This window comes from Neolamprologus multifasciatus, chromosome 9 (genome assembly GCF_963576455.1).
Source record: "Neolamprologus multifasciatus chromosome 9, fNeoMul1.2, whole genome shotgun sequence".
In the NCBI taxonomy this organism is placed as follows: Eukaryota; Metazoa; Chordata; class Actinopteri; order Cichliformes; family Cichlidae; genus Neolamprologus; species Neolamprologus multifasciatus.
This window is the reverse complement of record NC_140447.1, coordinates 2,087,900-2,092,443: the sequence shown is the minus strand read 5'-3', so window position 1 is coordinate 2,092,443 and position 4,544 is coordinate 2,087,900. Positions and strand designations below refer to the sequence as shown.

General features: G+C 45.1%; 1 long non-coding RNA gene across 1 annotated transcript; it reads right to left on the bottom strand.

Moving 5' to 3' along the window:
• Positions 1-3,661: 3,661 nt before the first annotated feature.
• Positions 3,662-4,222, bottom strand: LOC146510762 (uncharacterized). Its single transcript, XR_014875987.1, has 2 exons — positions 3,889-4,222; positions 3,662-3,731 (listed from the first exon to the last, which is right to left on the bottom strand). It is a non-coding gene; the product is annotated as an uncharacterized LOC146510762 (long non-coding RNA).
• Positions 4,223-4,544: the final 322 nt, after the last annotated feature.

The window sequence follows — 4,544 nt, the reverse complement described above, 5'->3', positions numbered from 1 at the left end:
ACTACTCTGCGACCAGACCTCGTCCTTTGGTCTAAGTCCACTTGCATCTGCCAATCCCTGGCGGCCTTCAGCAGGCCCAGGTCTGGGTTTGAGTGGCTTGTCCTTGGCTTGTCTCCTTCCTGGACAAATGTTGATAATAACTGATGCTCCTCTTGGTTCGTGAAAGATTGAGCGTTAATGGATTTTCTTTTGCACTCAACTTTCTCGGCTAGACACCCAAGGAACCTGGTTGTGTCTCCATGTGTATCTGCCCTGAGTAAGGCTAGTCCTACAACCAACCAATATGTGCTTGAGTGTTGCTGGGACTGTACACAGGGGGCAGGCTGGGTCCTTTCCCAACCACAGATGCAGATTTATTGGGGAAGGTAGCACATCGTATGTCGCTCGGATGATGAAACTTAGTCTATTAGACTCCATACGCCAGATTTCACTCCATGAGAGTTTCCTCTTTTCCACACTCTCCCAATTGATCCAGCGACCCTGCTTGGCCAGTGCCACGGCTCTGGCATGTCTGGCCGTTTCCTCCTGTCGTCGCACCTCCTCCAACACAGTTTTTTGACGTTCGGTTACAGATGCCTGTTGCCACCGAGGTGTTACTGCGCCAAGACCAAATCCTCCTCTACCCTGTTGTACGTGACCCACCATGTCACGGTGCTGAAGAGCGGATTTCGCCTGGGTCCAGTTCCTCCCCATTGCTAGGGTGGGAGGAGTGCCTCTCACTATGGGGTCCCGGGAGTCCATGAGTGACATCTCAAGCCTCACTTTTGCACATTTAAACCAACTCAACTCAACCAACACATTTAAACTCAACCAGGCTAGGGATAGGCAATGACAGTATCCCATCACTGTAGATTCCAACGCTGCTGAGGCACTTGGGAATTCAGAGCCACTTCTTAACGTAGGAGCTCACTAGCCTCTCTAGCCAATTTTCAAGATGCCGCTGGAGTGACAGCAGCCTTTCCAAGTAACTCTGCAACACTGCACCTTTTCTTAACTTTTAACTTTTTTTAGACTAGGCTTTCAAACTTTATTTCACCTTCCTCTAGTTACTCTACTTCTACCTCTTAGATATAGCGGTACGAGATGGATAATGCACTTTTTAAAACGTCTGGAACCAGCTCCTTCATCTATTTGAGAGCTGAGCTGCTGGCACTAAGAACAAAGGCACAGACTAGCATGCGACACAACATCCCGGCTGAGATAAAGAGGAGCTACAGAGGCTGCAAGGCTGGAGCGAGGAAAGCGGATCACAGAAGGCGATTCAAACCATCAACAGTGATAATGGGCAACGTGAACTCGCTACAGAATAAAATGGATGAACTGTGTGCTCTGAACAACCACCGACTATACCGTGAGTGCAGTTTGTTTATCTTCACGGAGACGTGGCTAACCGAGCTAACACCGCAGGCTAACGTAGACCTATGCGGTTTCACATCCGTGAGAGCCGATAGGGACACACAGGCCAGCGGAAAAAGCAGAGGTGGGGGACTCATTGTCTACATTAACGACAGATACTGTAACCCTGGACACATCTCTGTTAAAGTATCGGTATGCCGTCCGGACATGGAGCTGCTAGCCGTTAGCTTGCGGCCATACTATCTACCTCGAGAATTCAGTCATGTGATCTGTGTGTGTGTTTACATCCCTCCGAGGGCTGACGCAGCAGCTGCCTGTGAGGAAATACACACAGTTACAGCAAGACTGCAGACACAACACCCCGAGGCTTTCATTATTATATCTGGAGACTTTAATCATGCCACACTGGATTCTACTCTGGCTGCTTTTCACCAGTTTGTGAATTGTCCCACACGGAGCAACAGGACAATTGAACTACTATATGCCAATAGGGCTTTGGAGTTGACGTCACGCCGCAATGCATTGTGGGAGCGCGGCGCCATGTTCGGGGTCTACGAATCAAAACAAACACACTGTGGTGGAACGACGATTACAAGATGCTTAAAAGCAGCTCCAAAGAAACGGATGGTATAGAGACCGATTGCGTCCAGAGGCGAAGCGGCGGTACTTGCAGAAAATAGCGTGCATTGGAAATGTGGACCCGTATGAAATACGGCAGTGGAGTAGAAACCCTGAAGACCAACCGCTACTGACATAGCCTGACATATTTTCGTACCTTATCTGTGGAGTCAGCGCGTACAAATCGTCATTCAAACAAAGGTAAGTCAGCTCGAGTACTGCGTGTGAAATGCGTTTGATTTCCCTGCAAACATTCACATTAGTGCAGCATAAATTCATTCATGAGGGGAAATTACAGTGAGAACATGTGGAGGCTGTTAGAGGGAAAACATGGTGAGTTCAGTGCATTGATGTGACATTGTCCTGAAGGATTTAGTTGTTCTCTATGGTTAAAGAAATTGCAATGATTTATTCATATTTATTATAAATAATTCTAATTATACATCTTGCTTCCATATTTGTATCTTGTGTCACTAAAAATACATTTTATTTTAACTTTATACATTGATTAATGACCTGCAGAATCTCCTTATCATATTAAGTGACTCATAATTGTCACTTTATGCTTTCTCCATCTCTAAAGTGATGACATCCTTGCATTACATCCTTTAGGTTCATTTTCTGCAGGCAGGTTTCTGACAGAAAACAGGCAGATTTACACTATAACATGCAGCGTTCTATAGATGGACACATAAAGAAATGAAAAATTACATGTATGTGCTAACTTTCTAAACACTTTGTTACATTTATGATAAAGTAGATTAAACACATTTATGTCGGCCTTGGCTCATAGTTCTTGTCTTTAAATTAACTTTGTCTGTGTGTGTTTCAGGTCCTGCACTCTCAAAGACTGAATGAACCAGCATTGCAGCCATGGGTCACTGTGAGCATCACAGGGAAGGTTGAAGCCGCCCACTGCAGCTGTAAGGCCGGAGTCGTGGAGACCTGCAGCCATGTCCCTGCTCTTCTGTTTAATGTAGAAGCAACAGTGATTATCTGTGGCACAAGGACTGTTACAGATGAACCTGCATGCTGGGTTTTGCTGGGTAATATGACCAAGATACAGTCAGTGGTTGGCTATAAGATAGACTTCTCCTCTTCAGCTGCCCAAAGAAGGCTCTTGATCAAAACATAAACAGACCATCTGTAGTGACAGGTAAAAGGAGCCGTCCTCAAAAAAGAAAAATCCACCTGCTACTGTGGAGGAGTTGTCACTGCTATAATGCCATAATGTTTTATCTAGGGGTCTAGATTTATGCCTGAAGTGCACTGCCGTGTAAATAATTTGCATTTACTGAATATGTAATGACTGAGTCCCACTGTTCAAAAATTGAATAAAGAAACAAAGTAATGTTTGCCTTTTTTTTTTATTATTAAAACCACTTTATAGAACATCACATCCGTTACAATGTAGAATCCAGTCGTTTATAGTTTACAAGTGACAAAATGTTTACATAAAATCATGACAGTGTTTACATGATATTACTTTAATTACTGTATCTTTTGAAAAAATACCGCTATTTATACAGCAAAAGACTTAGGAATGTTTAACAGGAGCAGGTTTCATTTTTCCCTGGTTTTATTATCACACTGTTCACCAAATGCAGCAAACCTTCACCATCTTATCCAGAAGGGTCACCTCTTCACCCTCACATGGAAGAAGTAATCTGATTGGCATGGTGGTATGTTTGAAGCAGGTCCCTTGTGTAGCGCTGGAACTCAGTCATGATGTTTCATCCATTTCATAGGCTGGTTTGCTGCAATAATGCCAAATAATTAGCAAGTCTATAGAGAGAAGGTAGTTCTGCAAAATCACTCAGTAGGATGTTTGTTCTAATTTGCTATGAGCTCAGAGCGCATTGAAAATAAAACTAATAGGCTATAAAGAGTGATATGAACATATTTAGAACTTACCGGAATGAAAATGTCTGGAGCACCAACAGATATTTGGAGATGGAAGAGAACTGGAGCTCATCTCACAGCTGCTATTCAGGCTAGACGCCTTCGTTTGCTAACATCGATACACGAGCTGCCTCATGTTGCTTCCAGGTTGGGAAAGAATGAAAAGATAAACCATTTTCAACCTTATTCCCTTGCCGGTCGTGCGATCGAACATTGCAGCGGACCACACAGCAAATACGAGCCGTGCCTTCGCTCCTCCGTCGCTTGCGCTTAGACCCCGAACATGGCGGACCAGGCCAAAATCCTTTCCACGCCCACCCCCGTGACATCACGCTCCAAAGCCCTATGTGAGAGATGTATACAGAGCCACCCCCCACTAGGGAAGTCAGACCACAACCTGGTTTACCTACAGCCACAATACACCCCCCTCATCCAAAGGCAGCCTGTCACAACACGCTCCATCAGGAGATGGACCCCAGAAAAGGAGGATGCTCTGAGAGACTGTCATGACACCACAGACTGGGATGTGCTTCTGAACCCACATGGTGAGGACATAGAGGGGGCGACACACTGTCTGACGGACTACCTCAACTTTTGTGTGGACACGGTCGCCCCTGCTAAGACGGTACGGTGTTATCCTAATAACAAACCGTGGGTAACACAGGAAG